Source organism: Alligator sinensis, unplaced genomic scaffold, assembly GCF_000455745.1.
Source record: "Alligator sinensis unplaced genomic scaffold, ASM45574v1 scaffold406_2, whole genome shotgun sequence".
NCBI classification, from domain to species: domain Eukaryota; kingdom Metazoa; phylum Chordata; order Crocodylia; family Alligatoridae; genus Alligator; species Alligator sinensis.
This window is the reverse complement of record NW_005842543.1, coordinates 952,277-962,276: the sequence shown is the minus strand read 5'-3', so window position 1 is coordinate 962,276 and position 10,000 is coordinate 952,277. Positions and strand designations below refer to the sequence as shown.

General features: G+C 49.6%; 1 long non-coding RNA gene across 1 annotated transcript; it reads right to left on the bottom strand.

The window, feature by feature from the left end:
- Window positions 1-773: 773 nt before the first annotated feature.
- On the bottom strand, window positions 774-8,375 carry LOC112551656. Its single transcript, XR_003095952.1, has 3 exons — window positions 8,289-8,375; window positions 1,088-1,382; window positions 774-829 (listed from the first exon to the last, which is right to left on the bottom strand). It is a non-coding gene; the product is annotated as an uncharacterized LOC112551656 (long non-coding RNA).
- Window positions 8,376-10,000: the final 1,625 nt, after the last annotated feature.

The following is a 10,000-nucleotide window of genomic DNA, read 5'->3' as shown; positions in this document are numbered from 1 at the left end:
GCAGATGTCTGGAAAGTTCAGGTCCCCCATGATGACCATGTCTTTTGACCTAACTACCTCCATGAGCTGACTTAAGAATTCCCGGTCTAGCTCTTCCTCTTGGTTGGGTGGCCTGTAGTAGACCCCCACCGTTAAGTCCCTTTCCCCTCGACTCCCTTGTATTCTAACCCAGAGCACTTCAGTGTGCCCCTCACCTGACCTTGTGCTACTAGATGAGGATGTGTATTCCTCCTTGATGTAGAACACCACTCCCCCACCTTTCCTCCCTGTCCTGTCCCTCCTGTACAGCCTATAGCCCTTGATATTCACTGCCCAATCGTGCATTGGGTCCCACCATGTTTCTGTGAGCCCCACTATGTCTGGCTTGGTATCAGCTAGCAGAGGGCAAGTTCCTCCTGCTTGTTCCCCATGCTATGAGCATTTGTGTAGAGGCATTTGAGGCCTCCTGAAGATGTGTGCACTGGACCCCTAATCTCAGTACTGCCCGGGCCCCAGTTGCTTACCTGGGTATTCATTCTGCTCATCGTTGGTCCAGGCTGGGCTGTTCTTGTGGGTGTCTCTTGGTTTTTTACTTCAAGGCTTCCTCCGCCCTCATCTTCCCCGTCCCCCGACAACCCTAGTTTAAAGCCCACCGGAGGAGATCCACCAACCTAGAAGAGAACACATGCTTACCTTTGGGGGAAAGGTGAAGCCCATCGCACCCGAGCATGTCTCTTGTCATGATGTGTGGGTCATTGTTTAGGAAGCCGAAGCCTGCCTCGAGACACCATTCCCGAAGTCACCGGTTGGTCTCTGATGCAGGTCTCATGTCGTCTTCCACGTCCGCTCACTGGTAGGACAGAGGAGAATATCACCTGTGCTCCTATCTCCCTCAGCACACCCCCCAGAGCATGGTAGTCCATCATCAAGTGATCAGGGCTTCTCCTGGCCACATCATTAGTACCCACATGGATTAAGACCATGGGGTAGTAATCAGTGGGCTGGATCATGGCCTGGATCATCCCTGTCACGTCCCGAATCTTTGCTCCAGGGAGGCAGTACACCGCACATGTTGAGGGGTCCTGGTGACAGATGGGGCCCTCCATACCTCTCTGTACCTCTCAGGATGGAGTCGCCTATGACAATCACTTGACGCTTCCTCCTCCGGGTCTGCTTGGCTCCTTCGGCCTGTTCGGAGCGTGAAGAGAGTGGAGTTGCCTCCTCACTGGAGGTTTCCTCCTCTCCTTCCTTCTCCTTGTCGCCAGAGCCTTGTAACTGTTATCCAGCCAGACTGGAGGAACTGGTACTGCTTTGCTGCGAGCAGCCCTGGTTCTGGCTGTGACCATTTGCCACTCAGCAGTGGAGGGCACCTCCCGGGGTGCTTCTTCATTGTGTGCATGGTCCTGCAGGGAAAGGAAATAACCATCAGTTTCATCCTCCACCTCCCTGATTCCCCTCAGCCTACTAACCTCCTCCTGGAGCTCCCTCACCTGTGCCTCCAGGGCCCTAAGATGGATGCCTGCAGGACAGGTGTGGGGGCCCCCATTCCCTGGCCCCCCCAGCCCTGCTGGGCATCCCCCGCAGGCCCAGGGGGCAGGTGGACGCCAACCCCCCCATGGGCTCTCTCTGGGTGGAGGCCTCAGACAAGCCCTGGGCAGGCAGCGCCCCCCGGACAGGGGCCCTAGCAGCACTTCGCGTCCACACTATTGTATAAGTTGCTATCTATGGTCAGTGGGAGAAATGCACTGTTATGTCTCTAACTGGTAAGCCTTTGAAGCAGGGATTGTTTTTTGTTCTGCTTTGGATAACACCCAGGGCATTGGAATCCTAGTCCACCTGGGAGGAACGTGAAAGATTAAAGGAGCTTTTGTGCACTCCACTTCTGCTGTGAATTTGGTCGGTCTCTAGTCATACTTTGTCAATGGAATGTAATGACCTCATATCTCCTAGTGAGATGACCACAAAGTCCTTCATCACAGATCCTATCCTCAGGTGGTTGGAAAACCTCTGGTGAGGGGGACAAGAGTGATAAGAAGCAAATGCAAATGTTTAAAAAAATGTTTCCATTTTTTGCTGAAATTTCATATTGACAGACATTTATTTTCCTAGTCATTCTTCCATTCTTTACTCTTTTTCTCCCCTCATGTGCACTGAACATAGTGGACTGAGGCACCTAATGATCTGTTACAGCAGTCTAAACCAGGGTTACCTTCTGTGATGTCAGTAAATGTAACAACATTGGAATCTGGTCCTTAGAAAGGATTTCACCAGGCACAGGTACCAACTATATTTATTGCCACAGAAAAAGGAAGAAAAACATGATTGGAAAAATAAAATTCCCTGCAATCAGTGTTAACTGAAGCCAAGGAATTTGCCTCCTGTTTGCAGGAAATCCAGTGCTTCAAGCTTTTCAGGTTTGACAGTGCTCTCACCTTCTCGCTGGAAATGATGATCCTTGGTTTGTTTATCTTAACTAGCATGTGGTCATACCAGAGTTTTAGTAAGCTACTATGGGCTAGCTGCTTTGTCCAGGGTAAGCCAGCTATAAAAAATTGTTTACATTATTTGCAATTTTTAACTGCAATACTATTTTACATTTATGTTAACTTTTAATTTTTGTCCACAGTGTATTAAAAACATTATGTCAGTTGTTATTTTGAAGTCATGGGGCTTTGAACAAGATTGATTAATATTTTTTGGAAAACTTCTAAATATGCCGGAGATTTTTCAAACCACATTGATAACTGGGCCCCTAAACTATCCTTTTGTGCCACTGAAAATCTTCCCCACAATGCATTAGCCCAATGGCCTTTCTGGTAAAGAGGGTTTTGTCATAACAGAACTGGGTCTGTGTATCACTTAATGAATCTGCCAGTTACAGTCAGACATTTATAACAAGAAAGTGTGATTTTTTTTTCTTGCTTGTGTTACTTTTCCAATGTCAGTTTATGATAGCACATTGGTGTGTTTTTTTTCAGACAGAACAACTGAAAATGCCAAGTGTCTTGGCTTCCTTTGTGCTGTGGTAAACCTGACTGATGCTCTATAGTCTTTGATACTGGCATGTATATTGTCCCAGTTCATAGGTTTTGGAAGATCCCCAAAGCACTCCCAGTACATCTAAATCCCAGATGGTGTATATATACCTAACTGTATATGCATACACTCTCACATACACACATATAGCAAGGGCTGAGTCATCTAAATGCCAGAGGACTTTGAGAAAGGCAGGAAAGAATGCTATGCAGGCATCAACATTTTTTAGAGCTTGCTAGCTGTAACTTAGCTTGCAAAGATTACTAGCAGCTGGGATACCACAGGATATTTTTGATTTTCTAACAAAGGCCTGGTCTACCCATATTTTTTGTACCATCTTAACAGTATCTGTGTGGCAGAAGACATTGGATGGTAGTAGCAATGCCCATATTTAAATGTAGGGGTTTTACACACACTTCTACTACTTTTGCTCAACCCCCCCAGCCAGAAACCCAAGAAAATAAATGTTGTCTGGGTGTTCCAAAGCAGACAGACCTCCCCACTAGATAGCAATAATTATTAACAGGGTTAATTACAGAGGAAAAAGGGGAAGAAACACTCAGTTTACAACAGCTAATTCCATCAGAGTGCTATCTTAGTTACACACAGGGTTAATTTACTACTATATTCTCTTGGGGTATCCCTGCTAACTCCTTACATCAGGAGGACTTACTCCATCACAGGGCATATTGCAGGGAAGTGCTACTCCCTAGCCCAGCTGCCTAACAGATGCTGGGCAGGGAGGCTCACTTGGGAATCTTATAGCTGTGCCAGCAGGTGCAGATGGCAGGTGCTGGGTAGGAAGGCCCTGAACAAGGTAGCCAGAGGCTTCCGTTACTTCAGGATGGAGAGTTTAACAGATAAAGTGCGCAGGTAGGAGCAGACAGCTGACCCTGAGCTAGCTAAAAGACTGCAAGTAACTACTTGGGAGCTAGCTGCAGAGCAATAGGGCAGGGTTCCAGGTAGGTAAGAAGAAAACAACTGCTTAGGGAACACACCTGTACTGGTCAGGGGAACACCTGATTGGAAGAGGAGGAGCTCAGGGAATATAAACCTGGGTCCCTGAGGCAGAAGGCGGGTGTTACCCCTAGTTTTGCAGGGAGAGGAGCTCCTGCCAGTCTAAGTTGTCAGGGAGTGAAAGCTGCAGGCCTGGACAGGTACCTGAGGGGGCTGAGAGACAGCTAGTAAGAAGGGCAGAAGCTTCTTTAGCAGTATCATGACCCAGAGGGGCTCTGAGTGTTTTATTTGAAGTGCGTTACTACAGTTTCTGTTACAGTTTAAGCAGAGGACCAGGCTGTAGCTACAGGGGAGGCTTGGAAGCCACACAGCAAGGTGCCTGAGGCACTCTGGGCTTCAAGACCTGCAAAGGGGCAGGTGGAGTGAGCTGGGCTAGGGCTAAGAGGAGCTGAAGCCTGAGGGGCTCCGGCCAAGACAGAGCCAGGGTCCTAGATAAATAAATAAACCTTGCTAGGACCAGGGTGCCTGGCAGGCTGGTAAAAGAACTGATGGACCCAAGTGGCATAGGCATGACTGGAGGGAGGCTAGAAGCTGGATTTAACAGTCCTAGGGTGAATTACTGCCTGAGGGCACAGGTAGGGACAGTAGGGCCCAATGTGTTAATGAGAGACACCTGCTGGTCAGCACAGAGCAGTAGCAGGTTTTGAGTCCATTGTCATGAGCAGGACTGGGGCTGGCCAAGTAGGCAAAGATGAGACAAGTGGGGATCTGATGGGCACATGCGGGGACTCCGGGGAATCAGCTTCTAAGGTAAAATGCATGGAATTTACAGGTGTGTTCCCTAAGGTACGGCCTGGGGAGGTTGCCCTCGGCAGTTGAGTGGCAGGTAGGTCAGTCAGTAGGAGTGCTAGGGCCCCCTGTGGTGGCCAGCCCTGTTGCAGACCCACACAGCACTGTGGCTCCCCACTACCAGGGGCTGCCATTGCTGCTCCTTGCTGCCAAGGGGTGGCTGCTGCCTCTCAATGTTCCTCTTCAGGTTGCTTGGCACAATCCCAGCACTTTCAGACAATAGTGGCCCAGTAGCAGATCCAGGGATGGTGGCTCTTTAGGAAAACTAAATGGCAGTGGATTTCAATCCACTACAGGGTCTCATGTGCCTAACAGGTACTTCTCCCCTTGGGGGTTATGGCAGACTGAGGCCCAAAATCTGATGCCACCAGCTTTACTGCTAACCCAGAGCTGACTCCTCTGTGGAGTCTTGCTAGCACCCTGACCCAAGTCCAGTCCAGGTAAGCAGCCAAGCCCTCTCCCTCTTATCCCTCACTTGGCATTTGAGGACCTCTGTATTACAGACCTCCACACTGGTTGCAATGAGTGCTGTCCCTGCAAGGACTACTGCCCACTTTTCTCTTTCAATATTTGTACCCCTATTCCTAGCTCCACAGATGTCCCCAGATCAGACTTTGCACTACACATCCTGTTGACTTCATGCCTGAGCTGAATGAAGTTTTCCAACAAGTCTCTGAGGACTCATGAAGCAGCATTGCTGGCATAGCCACAGATAGCATGTTTGTTGTCTTTTACCTCTGCAGACACTTAAAGCATGGGAACCAGAACACATTTAAGAGGAGCCCTTGCTTTGGTGGGATTTTCCAAAGCTCTCAGTACTGCCTTAACTCTGTATTGATTTCAGTGGACACAAGATGATAGGAAGGCAACCCCCCTACTTTGTTTCAGAACCATTAGGTGTTGTCTTTAGCCATGGCTGGGAATTATGTCTGGTATGCCAGTGCTCCTGCTGGGGCTAAAACCTGAGGCTCCTAGCTAGAGGGACTTGTTCCTCTGCTCATGGTCAGACTGATTGCCACATTTGGGATCAGAAAGGAATTTCACCCCATAGTTAGCTTTGACAACCTACGGTATGCCTTGTCCTTGGAGTGGCAAGAAATTTAAAAGCTGGGGGACAAGAGCATTACCTGTAGCTAGTTAGGGTGTTTTTGATGTTTTGGGCATTGGGTTTGGTAGTTAGACCAGAGTGGTGTTAGTGTAGGTTTATTTGGAATAAGCTCAACATACACTTGTATAAAACTGTTTAGATAGGGGTGATGCTGCCTTGAGCAGGTAGCTGGACTAGATGACCCCTGGAGGTCCTTCCTAGCCCTTTTTCCTTATGGTTCTAGGAGTCTAAGGTTAGATCAGTACAGGGTCCCTTGAAAATCATACCCCTAACAAACAAAGGAATGGGCTAGAACATGAATAAAAGTAAAATCATTCCATGAATGATTTTAAAGTTTCCAAACTAGTGGCATTTCAGCCAAAGAGAACAGGACTCAACTTCCCCTAGAGAATATGTCAGCACTGCTTAAATAAACCCACAGGAATCTGAATGCATGCAATGCCTGTGGCCCCATAGGGTAACAGGCCTTAGCCCCCCCAAAACTAATTTTGAGGTGGCCAGCAACAGCAGCAGCACCATGGTGCCTCCATCCTGTAGCACCTGGTGCTACTTGGCATGCAGCCAGGCCAGCTCCCCATGCATGCTCATCTCTGTGAAGCTCCACTGCTGTAGCATTGCATCCAAACACCCCTGCCACATGCTTCTCCAGCCCCCCCAAATATTGTCTCCTGCTGCCTAGGGTGGGCCTCAGTAAGGACCTGATGGGAGCTCAGGTAGAGGTTGCTCCTCAAAGGCACAAGCTTGTAAGGTCTTTGGGGCAGGAATCATCCTTCCAGTGCATGTCTGAAGTACCTAAAGCAGTGTGGGGAAATGAATGAAAGCAGAAGCTCCCTTCCCTTCCTGGCACAGGAAGAAGCATGCAGACTGTGGATGCATCTACATGTCATATTAATGGGATGCAGTAAACTCCAGAATTTGCACTGGAGTTTATAAATGCTGCCCCCAGGAACAATGCATGCACCTGGGACCACAGCATACTAAGCCAAGGCAGTGCAGCCCCTGCTGGCAAGGAGCCCAGGAGTCAGCCTGCCAGTCCAGAGCTGGTCCCCTCCCTTGGCTCAAGGTGTTCTGGAGGGGCTGGCTGGTGTATGAGACTTGCTACAGTGTGGGGCTAGCCAGCAGTTGGTCCCCACACTGTAGCACCCTCATGGCCCAAGCAGCCCTGGGTGCCATCTACACATATATTGCAGTGGAGTAAATGAGTCAGCATAGGATGGTACTTGTGTCAGGCAGTACTATCCTATAATGGAGTTAATCAGTTTACTCTGGCCTAATAGGGGTGCATATGTAGACGTTAATGCTTTACTGTGGAGCTAACTCTGTATTTCTTCTGAGAGATGTAGTTGGCTGCCCCCAGTGTGGACACTTGGTTCTGCAAGCTCATGCTAAAGAAAAATAGCCATGGCCCTGGCTCCTTTGGGAGTGATTTGTTTGCTCAGGAGATGCTAGAGCAAAGTAGTCCCTGCATGGCTCCAGCACAAGCACTATTAATGTGTGCAGCTCTTGAAGGAAAAACACCTGCATTTTTGTATTCCTTCATACACCATGCTGGGGCCAGGGGCTGCATGGCTTTCATATGTTCGGTTAGCTGTTATACAGGCTGCAGCAGGAGGCCTTCTCCAGGCTGATTTCCCTGTGGCCCACCCACCTGTTTCTAGGCTAACTGCCCACCACACCTTGTTGTTAATTAGTTCATTGATGTAATTAAGCAGGAGGCTGCCCATTTTTGCCCTGATGCCGTGGGGCACCATCTGTGGCTCCATTCTTCCCCTACACCACAGCCCAAGCCTCACAGATAGCATCCAGATGTTAACATGCACCAGCCCCCACACTGGGCCCCAGAATCCTCTGAACTGAGCCCCTTCTGGACTCCTCTCCTCCAGCAGCCGATTCTGCCTTCATCCTGGGCAGCATAGCTCCCCAAACCACTTCCCCTTCAGGTGTGGTCCCCCAGGACCTTTGGCTACTAGCCCTGGCACACCTCCAGGCCAGTCAGAGCCCCAGGCCCTCAGCTCTGGGCATCCCTTGCAGTGGCCCCCCCAGCCCTTCAACCCTTCTGGTCCTGGCCCCAGCATGGACCAGTCAAGGGATATCCAGATAGGCACAAGTCTATGGCCCCACTCTCTCACTAGGGTCCACCTTCCAGACCCTACAAAAAGGGTAGCCCACCCAGTTGTGAGGGCTAGGGGTTAAGGCACCCCAACCCACCTTTCACCAGGGAGGTCACTGGCCTGACATTTCCTGGGGGCTCCCACCCCACTGGGAGCCCCACCAGGCCACCCACTCCCAGCAGGGTGCAGTTTTAGGTTGTACCCAGGACCAGGAGCCTCCTGACCATCCCCTCCAGCTCCTCCCTTACCTCCAGATAACACCAGCAGTCCTCTCTACCAGGCAATATTGTTGCCTGGCCTCCAGCAGCAAAACTGCCCTGTTTATATGGGCAGCCCCTGATTCAAAATGGCCACCCTCATCAGGCACCTGGCAGCTGCCAGCTCCAGGCCCTTAAAGTGGCAGGCACCCGCAGTGCCCTGCTACATGTGCCCAGTCACTTCCCCACACGGTATTAACTTCTAATAAGAGATACTTAGGAAGGCAAGTATATTTTTGATTGTGTGAAAAGGCAGCAGCACGTGTGTCTGCCCAACTGGTGCCAGATGGATGTCACCAAGGTCACAAATGGCTTTCCACTGATGGTTTTATTTACCTTATTGCAACTCCCAGAGTCCTAACTTCACCCCCATTGCTTTAGCACTGCAGAGATATGTTCTGGAAGGATGGTTCATGCTCCAAAGACCTTACACTCTTAAGCCTGATTTTTAATTTTTCTTTTCTTTTCTTTTTAAGAGAACCAAATGACCCACTTCCAGCTATATAACAAGCTTCCCATCATGAGGACATGTCTGGAACTCCCCCCTCGTGTTAGGGAAGGATTTCATCATACACATGCCCAAAGCTGCTTGTTGGAGACCAGAAGTGTTAAAGTGCCATCTAGTGATTGTCTTTGAAATGTGCACCAGGAATGAACAATGGGACCTGGTGTGAGCTGTAGCATGGAGAGGGAAGGTTGTCTTGGTGCAGTTCAGTTAAAAATAGCAGAATGTTGAAGGAGGGGGAGGTTAAGAAAAGGGGAGCAGTGTAGCCTTATGGCAGCCTATTTCTGCAGTCTGGGAATGGTAAGTGTTTGTACACTCCCATCTTCCATGAGCCTGCTGATTTTGTGAGGGAATTGAGGCAGAGGACTGCTCCTGACACACGGCATGTGGGTAGGTATCACTAGTTGTTGGTATGTTAGACATATGGTTAGTTTGTTGTAGTCATGCTTGTCTGCAGTGGTGCTATGGTCCTTCTCTCTCAATAATGCATTATTTGCCTTATCCATACAGTCAGTGCTTCTAAGTAAGATCTGCTGCGGTGCCCCAGGGAAGGTGGTAATTTTGGGTGTAGGTGGGGGAGGGGTTTGAGCCAGTGTTTGTTAGATTTAAGAGTAACCCCCAAATATTTGAGCCTGCCCTCTTTCGGCTGCTGACAACACCTAGTGGGAAACTGCCCAACTGGCAGCCCACAGCCCTGTGCAGCCTACCCCAGGGGTTAACCTGCAGTCCCAGTTCAGGCGCTGCTCCCCACATTGCTCTCCTGCTGCTGCCACATGAATCTGTGGGTTCCCCCCCCTCTTCAGCTTCCTGCCCCTGCCGCTAGGGACAAGGTGGCACATCCTGTGGGGCTGAGGGAGCACATGGGGATGTTGGGGGAGAGTGGGGATTTTATGTGGCATGGTGTATAGCCTGCAGATCCTAGCTACTCTAAGTTGGACACTCGTGGGCTATGTCATTATTAATTAGCTATAATGCACTACTACCTTGATGCTTCTTCCCCACTGTGCCCTGCACAAGCATGGTACAAGAGGGACAGTTCCAGTCTTAAACAGTGTAACTCTTGGGTCCTGTCCAATTGCCCTGGTGCTCTGTCATTCCTTGGTGGGCTATTCCAGGTGTGAGAATCAATGCAAACAGACTTGTTACCCACATACACCTACTCCCCACTCATAGGCACTACAGATCCCAGAGGTCTTTG